The 16,905-nt window shown below is 40.2% G+C and overlaps 1 pseudogene; it reads left to right on the top strand.

Moving 5' to 3' along the window:
• Positions 1-14,321: 14,321 nt before the first annotated feature.
• On the top strand, positions 14,322-14,655 carry LOC100618699 (60S ribosomal protein L30-like; annotated as a pseudogene).
• Positions 14,656-16,905: the final 2,250 nt, after the last annotated feature.

The following is a 16,905-nucleotide window of genomic DNA, read 5'->3' on the forward strand; positions in this document are numbered from 1 at the left end:
CTCTTTTCTCTATCATGTCTCCGACCTGTGTGGTATTAATTGTGGATCTCAGAATGGATCATGCCTCTGCGACATCCTAAAGATCGGGGTTATGCTGTGGCCCTATTATAATCAATAAGGCCTGGTTTCTGACTCATTTCTGCCACCTCATATCTATAACTTGGCTCTACCACGCCCCTCGGGGTATCCAAAACTTCTATCCTTTTTCTATCTTCCTACCTTGAGGCTTCTCGCGGGTTCGGGGAGCCTCATAGAGCTAGAAAGGATGTTAAAAATGGTCTAGTCTGTCTAACCCTTCATTCTCTAGAGGATGAAATTGAGGGAAGAGAAGGAAAATAGCTTGTCTAAGGTGACACAATGATATGCTGGAGTCAGCTTATACCAGCTTAAGAGAGCCAATTATTAAATTTTTAGAAATTACCAGCTGGCTATTTTTTGTTTGTTGTGTTTTTTTTTTAATAATCTAGAAAAACATCCTCATTCAGTTCATTAGTAAATGTTATATTAGTCAGTTCAAGGGGAACAAATTGGGAGAAGTGAGGAATAGACAACAAACACAAGGACAGTCCTAACCATAGTCTACAGACATTTACCCAAAGGACATGGATAAATCCCTTGGCATATGTGTTCAATTTGTTGTAGCAGAGGTTAAACCTGATGGAACAAGCCAGTTCAAAGCCTCAATACTCAAGACAACTTGCTAAGATGCGATGGATTCAAGTTCACAAGATGGTTGTTTAAAAGTCAGTGTGCAGTTTACTTGGCTCCCAAACTGGTACTATTATTTGTTGTTTTTAAAAAATTAGTTTTAACTACAGCAGAATTTTAATACATTAGTGTCAACTTCAAATAATTATGACTTTAATAATGAATATTTGAAAGCAAATTTGTTTATTTGCATTTTGTTCTGATGATGCAAACAAATTGCTGGGAAGAAAGTCTGGAGTAGCTACAAAGTTGTTAGAAATTTTTCCTAAAATCATCATTTGGCACTGTTTAAATCATCAGTTGCAATTATAACTTGACAATTCAATATCTGAAATAAAAGTTAGTCATTTAAAGGTATTTCTGAATAAAATTTATTCCATTTATTACCAATGTAATATAACTAAAACTGGGTTATATGCTACAGTTAAAGAATTTGAAATGATTAAAGTTGGTCAAGTTACTAGGACTGTAAAGAGCAGCAGATAATTTATGAATTGTCACTACTCCAATGGCAACTCAAATGGTGGTTCATATCCTATATTAGATATGCATTTTTCTCATTCTTCTTGTTCTGGTTTGGCAAAGGAATTAATTGCCATTAATTTCTTGTAAAACCTTGCTTTAATAATTGATATTCTTGAAGAATTTTCATTCATTTCAACTGAAAGGACAGAAAATACAAAAACTAACAAAACACACCATAAGAGTTTTGGAAAATTTAAAGATTGGTACTGGTGAATATGAATCCCAATTTGAAGATTTAATAAAGTCAGATAAATTTAAAGATATTTCATTTAATAAAAATAATAAATTTTATGTTCTCCCTAGAAATAAGTTATTGGAAAATAAAATTAGCACATGAATTTACATCTTTTATTGGGCAAAAACAATAACGAAAGCATTTTTAATTATTTTAATTTATTAGAACCATCTACTTGGCCTTATGAAGTACTAACTTCACTATAGCTAGCTAGTTAAAAATATTATTTAAGTGAAATTTTAAAATAGGAAATTGATTTGAATGATTTTTCAGGATTTTGAAGATAATAATATAGAATCAAACAATATTCCCTTCCCTACAACAGATTATACAAAAAGCTACAGACACTAGTAGTGAGTAGCGCTAAAGCTGAAAGAAGTTTCAGTTTAATCAATATAAGCTGTAAGACAATGAGAAATAGTTTAACAGTAGATTACCTATCATACTAATGACAATATATTCATTGGGAAAGAACACATTGAGTTGCAACTCCATTTGTCAAATCCTGCTTAGATCACAGTCATAAGATGGCTATAGATTCAAGAGTTTGGCAGAAATCAACAGGAGCATTCTACAAGAACCAATTGTCTAAGTGGAATTTATAATAAAAGAGTCTTGTATATTTGTGAATGGTGTGTTATATACATCCTTCTTGTCAATACAATTAATGAACATTCTTCTGTCATACTTTCCCCTCAGAGAACTGATTGTTAAATATTTACCCATACAATACTGACTAGATAAAACTTTCAAAATGGTCTAGCCTAACCTTTCGTTCTCAGAGGGCAAAACTGAGACCCAAGATTAGAAAGTGATGTCTGAAGTCACATGGGTAATAAATTTCCACACCAGAATTTATTAGAACCTAGATTTGGAACTGGAAGGGACTTTAGGGGTGATCTTGTTCACCCCATTCATTTTGTGGATAGGAAGGTTTGAAGACATTAGGTATCATGATCAAGGCAATAAGTAAACAAAATAATCAGAATTCAAACCCAGATCTTCTGATTCCCAACCCAGAGATTTTTTAGCTGCACCTGCTGTTATATGTATATACATATATATGTTTATATGTTTTACTAATTCAATTTCTTCCTTGATTCCTCATTCTTTTGTGTCAAGAAAAGTCTTACTTTTTTTTCTGATGCTACTGTTGAGCATTTATTTTAGTCCTGTACATTTCCCTCTAGCATGTATTTCTTTTAATCTCTAGATTAAAAGATTCTAAAGAATCTTTAAATCTTTCAATTTATTTCTTCATCATGCCATAGTTTTTTGTCAGTTTGCTCATTTCTTTGAGTGATTCTTTAGTCATCTTTTAATAATTTCTGGTAGCTTTGCTTGTTTGAGGTGTTTTGGGGTTTTTGTGGAGAGATATGGGGACAAAAGTCTCCCCTTGAGAGCTCCTACTCCATCATTTTTTCCAGAAGTCTAATCTTCCTCAAGGAATGATGACAATATCAAAGAGGTGAAAGGGGCCTCAAAGGCCAACCAGCCCAACCTCCTTTTATAGATGAGAAAACCGAGGCTCAAAGAAAACAAGTCTCTTGTCCAGTATCGTACTTCTAGATCTGAATCAGGACTTGAAACAAGAGGTTAGCTCCAAGTCAAACACCCTATCCATTATTGTTATTATTCAGTTGTGTCCAGCTCTATATTACTCCATTTGGGGTTTTCTTAGCAAAGACACTAGAGTGGTTTGCTGTTTCCTTCTCAAGTTCATTTTATAGGTGAGGAGACTAAGGCAAATGGAATGAAGTGACTTGACCAGGGTAACACAGCTAATATGTATCTGAAGCCAGATTTGAACTCACATCTTCTGAACTCCAGGCCTGGCACTCTATGTGCTACACTTCCTAGCAGCCTTCTGTAAGATTAAACTTAATATCCAATAACTCCAAATATTATATTTTGTAAGATTTGTTAATAATCACTTGAAGTAAAAGAAATAAAAAGAACAAAAGTAAAAACCTGAATAAAGAAAAGTTTTCCCAGCCATGTCTGAGGGAAAAAGAGTGAGGGGTAGGGTCACACACAAACTTTATCTCCAAAATGACAGGATTTACCATGAGAAGGAAAGTGGGATGCTGGGAGATGGAGTCCTGGGAAGCAGATTCTAATTGCACCCTTCTATCCATTATGCCTTCCTACAGATATTATTCATTTGAATTTTACTATTCCTGCTCTGCAAACTATGGTAGCACATCCATCCTTTTGGCTGTCTCTAAAAAGAAGATGAACAGCACTTCTCTGTCTATGGCCTATGTCAGCTGCCCTCTGAGCTGACCAATGAAGGTTGGCTCATTCCTGGGTGCAACTCCTTTGGAAAGGCATAAAAATAACCTCAAAAAGACTTTCTCCCTTACAGAGACCTTGGCACCCTAGAACCACAAAGCGTTCAGCCATGGCTACACAAGCTGGGGTATGGTAAGATAACAAAGGAATAAAAGAAGAGCCAGAGTCTGATGAGGTTGGGAGGGGGACATTCCTCTCTTGGGGGCTTTAGGGACACTTGGGGAGAGGCAGGTGGAGAAGTCCTATTGTCAGTATCCCTATATCCAAACTCCTTGCTGTGGAGCCAAGAAGTGACTTGGTTACAGAGGATTCGAATTCTGGACTCAAAGAGAAAGGAACATTCCTCCCTGAGGTCAGTCTCAATAGAGCACATACGGTGGATACAGATACCAGCTGAACCTCAGATCTGGCCAGAACATGGGACTCATGGGTGAGATATGGTCAAAAATGTACAGATAAAAATTTAACAATCGGCTTTTTAAAAAAAATGTACTCTCCATACACTTTTAAGCCTAATCTAAATCATTAGTATTTTCTCCATTACTTTCGTAAGTCTAGAAATCAATGAAACAATAAATCAAGCCTGATGTGTAGCATTTGCCCATTTCAGAACTATAAATGCTCACACTGGAAATTTAACAATTGGTCCTGAGCCAGGAAGAACTAGCTTCAGCAAACCTTTGTATATGGCCTTCAAAGTCTTCTGGCTAAATCAAGAACCTCATGGTCTCAGGGGACCCAACCTGGATCAGTTAAATCAGGTAGGTCCTTCTGAGACCCAGAACTGATCTTTAATCATCATCACAGAGGCCTCCCTTGTGAGGAATGTCAAATATCTAAGCACACAAATGTTGAAGGGCATCTCAGACCAGTAGTAAGTTCCTAAAGCCCCTTTCCCACTAGCTGGGAGTTTAGATATCCACTAACCAATTCACTGAGAGTTTTTCCCTCCCTGCATTAACTGTCTTCCCTTGCCCTCCTTCCACTCCCCCGTCCTCCCCAGCAGGAATCAGCACCAGTCCCCAGGTCTAACTCCTTCTTCTCTGTCTCCCAGTACATACTCAGGGCAGCTAGGTGGCACAGTTGATAGAGAGCAGATCTTGGAATTAGGAAACATCTTCCCAAGTTCAAATCCAGATGTGTGACCCTGGGAACGTCATTTAAGCCTGTTGGCCTCTGTTTCCTCACCTGTAAAATGAGCCGGAGAAGGAAATGGCAAACCACTCCAGTATCTTTGTCAAAACAAACAGAAACCCAAATAAGATCTTGAAGAATGGAACATGCCTGAACAAATGCCTGAAAAAATGGTCCTGCCAGAACCAGATAAGAACCTTATAAAAGCCAACCAGATTTTACTGGTTGAAGAGCTCCATTCCACCCAGAGCCCCAGTAGGATGTGCCCATTTCCCCCTGGGGACCAAGCAGAACTGACTCCCTGGCTTGTATCACTGTATGTTCTCTGCTTGACCTGGATCGTGATAGCCTCAACGTTTCTTCTAAGTCTTTAGCAAGACACAAATACTGTTGGAGATGCTGTAGAAGGGCTTTTTATTCTTGTAGGAGCTTGGGCCAAATGATTACCAAGGCCTCTTCTAATTTAGAAATTCCAAGAATCTTGATTCTTACTGTTCTCTCCAGGGGGCTGAGCTGATGATTATTGTCTTCCATCTCCTGCCCTAGGATTGAAAGTTTTGCTGTATGAAGGATCCAATTCAAGAAGCTGGGTTTTTAGGGAAATCCCTGGCATTATGGTTTTTATTTGCTGCTGCTATTTGCTTAGTCTTTCCATAGGTCTTGTCCATCCCATTCTGATATCATGCCAGCCTGGTGTAATAAACAAAGCACTGAAGTCAGAGAAGTTGGGTTCAAATCTTGTGTGTGATGCTTACTACCTGTATGAAATTGAGCAAGTCACAACTCTCTGGGCCTCAGTTTCTTTCATCTATAAAATGATAATTTTAGACAAAATGACATCTGAGGTACTGTCTGGATCTAGTTTTAAAAATCCTATAACAATGATCTCTTCCAGGGCTTGATTGGACTAGATGGGCTCCAAACCCTCTCTAGCTCTAGCTCTGTGATTCTGGCTCCCAAGTGACCACCTTAGCTTGTCTAAACCTTTATTATATTTTGTCCCATTTTGTTACTGGAGCCAAGAAGTTTCTCTGATTTGACTGAGCCTAGCTCAAGTTTGTACATGCACCTGGACCTACATGTCCGCTCTGATCCTTGCCCCCCTCCCCACATTCTCTGTATATTTGCTTTGCTCCTCATAGGGTTAATTGCCCACCTAGTGTAAGGAGTCAGTTGACTCCTGGGACCATTCTCACCATGTTTTTTGTTTTGTTTTGTTTTGTTTTTCTGAGAAAGCATGAATAAAATCCTTTCTCCCATTCTTCTAAAAGAGGTGAATAAGTCTTTTCAGCTTACATAAAATGAAGAGACTCGATATCTTGACCCATCTATCGACTAGTTCCCTGTTGTTTCAACAGGACTTGAGTTATGGAGTAATAATTCACACCTAGTTGCAGAGATGGCAGGGGGCCTTCGGCCTTATGCCTGACGATGTTCCAGGCATGAATTATTGCGCCATCATTCACATCTTGTCCTGTCTTATTGCTTGAACATCCTCTAAATGACAAAGTTGGATTCATTAAGTCTAAATTCAATCAAAACTTAAGAGGAAGGGGGAAAAAGGGAGAATTGGGAGAAAAATGGAAATACTTGGAGGCAGGGCATTGCTGGTGCAGGAGATAGGTCTCTGGGCCATTGTTCCCAAAGCCAGCCCTTCATTGAGCCATCACCTTGCTCCAGAAGGAGGAAGTTACAGCTCTTTGATTCTCATAGAGGCTGGGAGAAAGCTGAGGGTAGAAGGGAATATGATATGGAAAAAGCATTGGGCTAGAAGGCATGTGACTTGGGATTTGAGTCCCAGCTCTACCACTAATTAATTGTGAGACTTTGGCCAAGAGACGTCATGTGGTGTGGTGAAAAGAACATTGGAATTAGAAGACATGGGCTCAAATATTACCTCTTTTATTTATCAAAAAAAATTTTTTTTTAACCTTTACCTCCTGTCTTGGAGTCAATACTATGTATTGGTTCCAAGGCAGAAGAGCGGTAAGGGCTAGGCAATGGGGGTGAAGTGACTTGCCCAGGGTCACACAGCTGGGAAGTGGCTGAGGCCAGATTTGAACCTAGGACCTCTCATCTCTGGGCCTGGCTTTCCATCCCCTGAGCTACCCAGCTGCCCCCTAATCTTAACCTCTTTTAGTCACTATCTGGTGACACTAGATAATCTCTTTGTCAGTTTCCTCATCTGGAAAATGAAAAAGGGGGTTGGATTAGATGGTCTTTAAGGTCCCTTTTAGCTCTAAGCATATGCCCCTATGTCCTCTTGGAGGCTTAGCCTCTTTATCTGTCAGATGGGAGTAATAAGCCCTTGTCCTCTGGATTACTAAAATCTCAAATTAGATATCGAATGGGAAAATACCTTGAAATATAATTTGAGTTATACATAGCTGCAGTCTGTGAGTAGGACCAAAAGACAGGTTATACTAAAAAAAACTAACTGTAGGCCTTTGTACAGGTCATCTTCTTTTCTCTGTGGCTCAGTTTCTTCAATTGTAAAAGTCCCTTCTAGGACCAACATCCTGGGACCCTGCCCTGGGATTCATCCTTAATCATTAATGCCTCCTATTGGACACTAGGAGGGAGGAAATCTCCCCAACAGGCCAGTGAGCCCTATGCTGCCGTCAGGGAAGGAGCCACTCTCTCTCTGACGTGAGGAGGGAGGAGGGCTGGTCATCTTTGGGACCATACTTCTAGCCCAGGAAGCCCAAGCATCTCCCCAGACCCGGATGTACCAGAGGCATGAAACTGACACCCTCCTCCTGCCATGGGGCAGGCTGCTTTAACACACTGCCACCTAGTGATCACTTGTGAGCAGGACATGGGTTCCAGCCTTCCTGCTTTTTCCTTGGGCTCTGCCTGACACGACTCTGGGAACTAGACAAAGCTTTAAACCTTTCCAAAATACTTTCCTATTTATTCTTTAACTTATCCCAATTCCCTTTGGAGGCAAGAATGTCATGAATTAGAATGCCCATTTAATAGATAAGGAAACTGAGGCTCAGCCAAGACAAGATGCTTCAGAGTTCTTAGAGCTAGCGAGTTCTTCCCATCACACCAAACTGTCACATATCAAAAGTCAGTTGGCTTTCCTGCGCTCCGTGGGTCTTTGGGTTCTCTCCTTTTTTTTAAAATAATTAATTTAAAATTTTTTAGAATTTTTTTCCACAGCTACCTGATTCATGTGGTCTCTCTCTCCTCTTCCCTCCCCACCCCTCCTGGAGTTGACAAGCAATTGCATTGAGCTATACGTGTCTTATTACTCCAAACCTACTTCCATATTGTTCATATTTGTAATAGAGAAATCTTTTAAAACCCCAACCCCCAATCAGATACTTTGGGTTCTCTTTAGAAGAACAGTATTCTAGGCAATTGTCCCCTACTGGTGATCCCTCTCTCCATGGTTATTTCTCTCAACTCACAACCCTAGCTCCTGGTGTGAGGAGCTCCTCAACAGCTCAATTCTTAGATATTTAACATCTTCCCCCACCCCACCAAAGGTGGTTCAGGAGAAGAGAAGGAGGAGGTGGGAGCCATGGAAGCACATCATATTAGGACTGGAAAGGAACCTGGAGACGATGGAGTCTGCACGTATGATGGATATCATTCAGATGGACTGAGGAGGAAACTGAGGTTCCAAGTCACAGTTCAGCACTTTTTTCTACTATTACAATATTCATCTATGGGTGGTTAAAATCAAGTATCTAGTCAGAGACTTCATTAGTGCCCACAGTCTCAACACCTGGGGAGCCCAAGTAACTTGTTCTTAATGAGGTACAAGTTTAGTTCAGGCTTCAGAAGTGAGAGGAGAGCGTTGACCTTGGAAGCAGGAGGATCCAGAGTTCAAAACCCACTTCAGATATTTGTTAGCTGTGATCCTGGGCAAGTTGAATAGCATGCCTAAGGTCCTTTATTTGTCTAATGGAGATGATAATACTGATGCTTATTTGTCAAAGTGGTCATGAAAAACCCAATGTAAAATGCTGTGCAAACCTTATGATGAAATTCCAAGAATACTGGTGGCCAGTGAGACAGAGGCAAGAAGGCTGGGCTCTTCAAGCAGAAAAAGCCCAGACATAATACTTTGCCCACAGAACTCAGGGAGGAGAAAGTGTTTTCTTCATCTTGATAATCAACTGACAAATATTTATTGAGTCAACACAGTGCAAGTTCCTAAGGAATATATAACTGGGATAAAACAGGATCCTGGCTTTAGGGATTATAAGCAAGGAGTTTACAATCTAATTGAGAGAGATAACACAAATAGAGGCAAAAGAATAATTAACATGAGAGAGAGAGAGAGAGAGAGAGAGAGAGAGAGAGAGAGAGAGAGAGAGAAGTTAGCTATAGTTGGGGAAAGAAAGTAAGAAAAGAGGTCTATTGAAGTTGGTTTGCTTTTTTTAATGCACAAAAGGAAAACAATTCAAAAGGAAACGAACAGGACAGATTTTGAAAGTAGCAAGTAGAATTCTTTACATACTTAAAAAAAAAGTTTGGAGGGGGCAACTGGGTGGCTCAGTGGATGGAGAGCCAGGCCTAGAGACGGGAGGTCCTGGGTTCAAATCTGGCCCCAGACACTTCCCAGCTGGGTGACCCTGGGCAAGTCACTTGATCCCCATTGCCTAGCCCTTACCACTCTTCTGCCTTGGAACCAATAGCAGTACTGATTCCAAGATGGAAGCTAAAAAAAAAAGTTTGGATGTGATAGAAATCGATAATTTCACACAAAACCCTCTTTTATCTGTTCTGTTCTATTTTGTATATAGAAATGTTCTTTTTTTCTTTTGGTATTTGTTAAGTTCTGAGTTTAAAAATTTTTTGTTAATAGAATTAACAATGCTACATATATAATAAATGTCAAATGAGTGGGACAAATACTGAGTTCCAGGATTCCAGGGGATTTCAGGGGATCAAGTGATCACCAAGTGCAAGAGGGATGAAGGGTTCTTCAAGGAAGAGGTGATGATAATTTTTGGAAGTAGAGATTCACTCAATGAACTGGTTGGTAGTCCCACTTGTTAACAAGTAGGGAAGAGGAAAGGTTCTGATTTTGAAGATGAGGAGCCTGGCATGAGTCCTAGCTCAGCTTAACACCTGTATGATCTCAGACAAATCACTAGGTCTCTTTTGGCTTAAAATCCTCTTTCATTCTTTTTTAGTCTGTTAAGACAGACCAACCAGATACTCAAGTTTTGCCTAAGACTGGAACCACACAGTGCCAAGGGGCCTTAGGAGATGACCATTACCTGGTAAAACTTAGTCATACCAGGGAGTCCTTGATCTTTTTATTGTATCATTAGACTTCTTTGACAGTCTAGTGAAGCCTACAGGTCCCTTCTCAAAACACTTTTAAATACATAAAATAAAAAAAAATAGAATTACAAAGGAAACTAATTCCATGGAAATAGCTACAAAAGAAAATACTTTTAAAAATCAATTTATGGTTTCCAGATTAGGAATCCTAGGTCTATTCTGACAGCCAAGTCACATTACAAAGATACCAAAACAGACTCATCTTCCTCCCTTTCTTTCTTTCTTTCTTTCTTTCTTTCTTTCTTTCTTTCTTTCTTTCTTTCTTTCTTTCTTTCTTTCTTTCTTCCTTCTTTTCTTTCTTCTCTTCCTTTCTTCCTTTCTTTCTCTTTCTTCTTTCTTTCTCTTTCTTTCCTTCCTTCCTTCCTTCCTTCCTTCCTTCCTTCCTTTCTTTCTTTCTTTCTTTCTTTCTTTCTTTCTTTCTTTCTTTCTTTCTTTCTTTCTTTCTTTCTTTCTTTCTTTCTTTCTTTCTTTCTTTCTTTTCTTTCTTTCTTTCTTTCTTTCTTTCTTTCTTTCTTTCTTTCTTTCTTCCTTCCTTCCTTCCTTCCTTCCTTCCTTCCTTCCTTCCCTTCTTTTCTTCTTTCTTTCTTAGAATCAATTGATTCTTAGACAGAAGATCAGTGATAAAGGCTAGGTAATTGAGGTTAGGTGACTTGCTCAGGATCATACAGCTAGGAAGTCTCTACGGCCACATTTGAATCGAGTTCTTCCTGACTCCAGGCCTGGCACTATATCCACTACACTGCTACCTAGCTGCCCCCTTCTCCCTTTACTTCTAAGCCACTTGTCCCCTTGCCCCCCGAACTTCCACCCTCACTCTCCATCCCCCCTACTCTCTGTTTCATTAATGCCAAGCCTTGGAATTATCCCTCTTTATAGAAGCCTTCTGGCATTTGATTCCTAGACACCTCAGTTGGAGTTTGGGATTTCCAGAGTAACTTTCCTTAAGGAATGGAGGGCACCAAACAAACAGAAGCTGTTTCTACCAGTATAGAGAGTCACCACTGGCCTGTCATATTGTTAATGTAAACACAGGCAGGCTCAAGGTCAGCTGCCCAGAAGTCAGACCACTAGGCCAAATCACACAAGCCAACAGCTTGCCTGATGTTCACACTAAGACCCTCGAATGAGAATCTAACACTTTTTTTTCCCTCATGGAGCTATTTTATCCAGCAAGGTCAAGAAAGCATCTCTACAAATCAATTTAAACAAAAGTCCTGGAACAGATAACCTTGAACTCCGGAGTGTTAAAATAGCGGCTTCATCCGAAGCCAAACACAGTAACTGAGTTATTTAGCCCATCTTTGTCAACTCATAAAATACCTTCTGCATGGAAATGGGCCAGAATAAAACCTCTGCAGAAAAGTGGTTGGGAGACCAGCTTAGATTAATAGAGATGCATCGCTCTTTTCTGGGTGTTACTTAAATTGCTAGAGAGGTTTATGCATTCTTAGGTATATGAATATTTGACGGGGGACGATTCATTAATATCGGCAATGTCTGGCAGAGGGGTAACCATCCCTGTCAACTTAATAATGCCCAATGATGTTCTAGGGGCGATGGACCACAGCCAACAGAGCACAGCAAAGCTGCCTTTATGGATTGGCTCAGAGTCCTTGAAGGCCCAGTCAGGTTGTACTTCCAAAGTTTATGTGGGCTTACTGGAATTGATTTATCAATGGACTGCTTAGTGGAATATTTTAAAGGGTTATTTAGAGCTTTGAATGTGGTTTACAGCAGGCCTTTCTGGACTACTGGTGGTACTCCTCCACCTAAGTCTTCCATGGTCCATCATGTCAAATGGTGACCCTGAAATATCAAATACTATCCCCTCAAAGCACAAGCTCCCGTGGGTCCTCGAAAGATGTGAGTGCAGGCCCTGTGACTGATTACCAAGCTATATCTGAGGATCAGTCTAGAAAAAGGTTGGGAAGCTTTATTTGTCTTAGAGTTGGCCATCAGGGGATGATGATGATGATGATGATGATGATGATGATGATGATGATGATGATGATGATGATGATTTTTTTAACCCTTACCTTCTGTCTTAGAATCAATACTAAATATCAGTTCCAAGGCAGAAGAGTGGTAAGGCCTAGGCAGCTGGGGTTGAGCGACTTGCCCAGGGTCACAAACTAGGAAGTATCTAAGATGAGATTTGAACCCAGGACCTCCCATCTCCAGGACTGATTCTCATTCTACCGAGTCACCCAGCTACTCCCTAATGATGATGGCTCCTATCATTTAAGGAATATCAGCTGAGAATTTTCAGACTACCTAGTTTGAAATACTAACTTCTAGGGTTTCAGCATGTTTAGCACTTAGTGGTTCTCTGATTGTTTTGTATGAGAGTCTTATCTCCTCAGCTAGGTTGTAAACTCCATAAGGGCAGGAAATAGGGGTTTTCTGGGGCCATCTTGAATTGACAGAACTGATTTATTAAATTTTCAGTGTCTGTATTTATATCTTGAGAATCTACAAACACTAAAAATTAGGGCTTGATGTTTTTGATTGTCTAGATTTAAAAAATGGATGGAGAAAATATTAGTAATACAGATTAAATTTAGAAGTGTTTCCTCCTTATTAGAGAACTGGCTGTTACACACTTACTAGTTCACCTCTGGCAGGAAACCTCTGGACCTTTCCAGAGAATGCAGAGTTGTTCATTGCATTATTGTTCATCCTTTGTTTTTTGGCGTTGTTTTATTTTAAACCCTCACCTTCCATCTTAGACTCAATACTGCGTCTTGGTTCCAAAGTAGAAGAGAGATAAGGGCTGGGCAATGGGGGTGACACAGCTGGGAAGTATCTGAGGTCAAATTTGAACCCAGGACCTCCTGTCTCTAGGTCCATCCTTTGTTTTTGAAGAAGACCAATGGCATAATGAAAGTGATGTCTTGACTTGCTCATGAATTGGATTTAAATGAGGCAGAGTTGTACAAAGTCACCTGCCTTACTCTTCCTTCTGGAGCCCAGTGGCAGGACCAAAATCAAGAGGATCAGCCCCAATCACTTGATGCTCCATAGAGACATGCTGATTAACTAATGGTCTAATTCTCAAAGCAGGGTTCAGGATCTGGAAAGATCCCCTCACAGTATTCTCTTCTCTTCCTTGTTGTATGATGACAGGTGTCCAAAAGGAACTCAGGTCAAGCTGATTTCCTCCATAATATTGTTAATAATAATAGATAACATTTATTTAGCATCTACTATTCAGCAGTCACTGCCCAAGCACTTTACAAATATAATCTCATTCGTTCTTTATGACTACACTGGAAAGGAGGAACTATTATTACTATCCCCATTTTATAATTGGGGAAACTGAGGCAGAGCTTAAGTGACTTGCCCAGAATCACACAGCTAACAAGTATTTACCCCTGGATTTGAACTCAGGCTTTGTTAATTCCAGGACCAGCGCTTTAACCACTATATCACCTAGCTGTCCAAGTACCTATCAGCCAAAGAAAGGCAGCCTATTAGTGAATAGATAGCCCACCTAGTTTCGAATCCTGATTTTACCACATTTACTGGTAGTGGGACAGTCATATAGACTCTCAGTTCTCAGGTAATCCTTCAAGACTACAAGCTTCAGAATAGATACAAAACTGCATTAAAAACAATAACAACAACAACCAAAAACTCTTACTTTGTCTCCTCAAAGACTCTAGAATAGAAGGGCAAGGTCTATGCATTGAAGTTAAGTGACTTGCCCAGGGTTAAGGCAGTGATTGAGGTCAAATTTGAACTCAGGTCCTCTGCTCTATCCACCATGCTACCTTGCTACTCCCCAATCTGTATTTAATAGAGGGATTTCCCTCACCTGAGCTTCCTTCACTGAAAAAATCACAAGTAGTACTTCGGCGATTTAAAAAAATCAACACACTATTATGTATGTAATATGACAATATCTATATTTTTGTTTCTGATTTGGTTGGATAATTTTCCTTTGGGCTCTCATAGGAAGTAAGATACTCCATTTTGGTTTCTTAGACAGTGAGTATTCCCAGGCTGCCTACAGAGTCTGCTTTGTGGCTGAAGTATATGGGACCAGATCTGATTGATATCTCTTGCCAGACAGGTGTCTGGTAGAGATTCCTCCCACACGGCTGGCAGGAAGATGTCAGCCTCAAAGAAGACAAAAAAGTCACTGGAGTCCATCAAGTTAAGACTCTAGGTGGCAAATATGTGCTGAGCTACAAAGAGACCCTGAAAATGATCAGACAAGGCAAAGCCAAACTGGTCACATCTTAGCTAACAACTGTCCATCTTTGAGGAAATCAGAGATTGAATATTGTATCATGTTGGTCCAAAATGGAGTATGTCACAGTGGTAGCAACATAAAATTAGGTACAGCATGTGGGGAGTACTATAGAGTATGTACCCTGGCTGTCATTGTTCCAGGTGATTCTGGTATCGTTAGAAGCATACCAGAACAGAATAGTGAAAAGTAAGCTGTACAAAAATATTCTTAAATAACTCCCAAGCTTGTATTAAAAAAAAGTTCTTTCTCCACCATTTAGTCGTGAAACCACTAATCAAGGAATCCAGGGTGTTTCATGGGCCACAGATAGCCAATATGGTACAATGGAAAGATTGTGAAGTCAGAGGACCTGTTCTGATGCTTACTACCTGTGACTTTAGGTAAATCACTTCATCTCCCTATTCCTCAGTTTTCCCATCTATACCATGAAGGAATTGGACTAAATGGTCTTCAAAATCCCAGCTAGCTCTTAAAGACAATCTCTTCCAGTTTAATGTCCTCTTCCATGTCCTATGTCTCATGCCTAATGTTTTTCTAGGTGAAATCAGGATCCGGTAAGCACCTAGGAAAGTCTGAAAATATAAAAAGAAGGCACAAAAGGAGGATGTAAGAAAGGGAAAGAGATTATCTTTACCTCCCCTTTGCCTTTGTGTCTGGGAAATGGATATTATGTGCCCAGGAGGTATATCTGCCCAAGGGCTTTGTTAGGATCACTTGAGGGAACAAAGTCCTTCATCCCTGCCAGCCTTCTTCTTGAGTCTATCTGTGCCCTTGAGCTAGTAACTTGATCACAACAGGGTAGCGATCCACGATGTATAATGGCACTGGTTTGCTATACCTTTGGGATGTCTAGGGCAGAAATCAGATGAGACTGTCACCATCAGGTTTGGGAAGCCTGCATCCAGGGCAAGCTGACATCAGGACATTACTGTTTGCTGTTTCAATTTTTCTCCCCTCTCTCTCTTCTCATCAAAAAAGGCTAAAGGTGAATGCATTGAGCACCAGGACAATTCTGAGGGACTCATGAGAAAGAATGCTGTCCAGATCCAGAGAAAAAATGATTGGAGCAGAAATGCAGAAGAAAAACAACGGCTTAATCAATGTTTCGATGGGGATGTGACAGGGATATGGACTCTAAATGATCATCCCAGTGCAAATATCAATAATATGGAAATAGGTTTGATCAATAACACAAGTAAAACCCAGTGGAATTGCTCATTGGCTCTGGGAGGGGAGGGAAAGAACATGAATCATGTAACCATGGAAAAATAGTCTCAATTAATTAATTAAATAAACAAACTTAAAAAAGAAAAGGCTAAAGGTGGATCTTTACCAACTACAAGCGGGAGGACGTACACATGCACACATACATGCACACACATAGATACACACAGATGAGATCCCATTGTCCTCTGAGAGAGGCCCACTCACTCTGGCAGAACACCTGGACAAACACCACATTTTGTGGATGGGATATTATACTCATTTTCAGCTGCTGACTAATTCTCAGGATTGTAGGTGTTAGGAGAAGAGACTCTCCCTTGATGCCTTAATTATAATCATAATAGTATTAATAATAATGCCTCATGTGCTTTCCGCTCCTTGTCTTGTTTGATCCTCACAGCATCCCTGAGAAAGAGAAAAGACACCATTATCCTAATTTGGCAGGCACAAAAGCTGAATACAGAAGGGCTAAGAGACTTGCTCCAGGACACACAATTAATTAGGGACAGAAACAAGGATTGGAACTCAAGGCCTGGAATCATAGAATGTTAAAAATGGAAGACATATTGGGGGTAGAAGGAGTACCTAATTGAATACTGTCATTTGATAGACAAAAAGGGCAGAGCATCTTTAGTTTGAGGCACAGAGATGTCATGCCACTTGGCCAAGGTAATGTGGTCCAAGGTCCTATGTATGGCAGAACCAGGGCCAGGACCCAGGTGTCTTAACTCTGATGCCAATGTTCTTTCCACCAGCCAACAGAGACAGTGACTGCTTCTCCATTTGTCAGGGGGACTAGGAGATCCAATAATCTAATTAATAAGTGGCTGAAGTGGAAGGACAGCCCCAAATTAGTTCTCCATCCACCCTGGTGACTTGGTTATTTGTGGGCTGCTGCTCCCTGGAAGATTGGTGCTGAGTCCCTATTTGGCAAGCCCTCCTTGGGAATCAGGGTTCTATAAATTAACTGATTACTGATAAGCCCTAATTATAAATTAGGTCTTATTATCTGTAGCTTCTGAACTACACTGGATGAATTAAAACTCTAGGAGCAGAAATATTTCAATTAACCATATGAACCCGGGTAATTGCCTGCCTAGAAAATATCCTGATAGAATGTTCCCTGGGACGACTATGGGCATATCAGAATGGGGCTAAAACATTCACTGTGTGAGGAGGCATGAGGAGCCCAGGACCCCCTCCAGCTGTTACTATT

The sequence above is a fragment of the Monodelphis domestica genome, chromosome 1, assembly GCF_027887165.1.
Source record: "Monodelphis domestica isolate mMonDom1 chromosome 1, mMonDom1.pri, whole genome shotgun sequence".
In the NCBI taxonomy this organism is placed as follows: Eukaryota; Metazoa; Chordata; class Mammalia; order Didelphimorphia; family Didelphidae; genus Monodelphis; species Monodelphis domestica.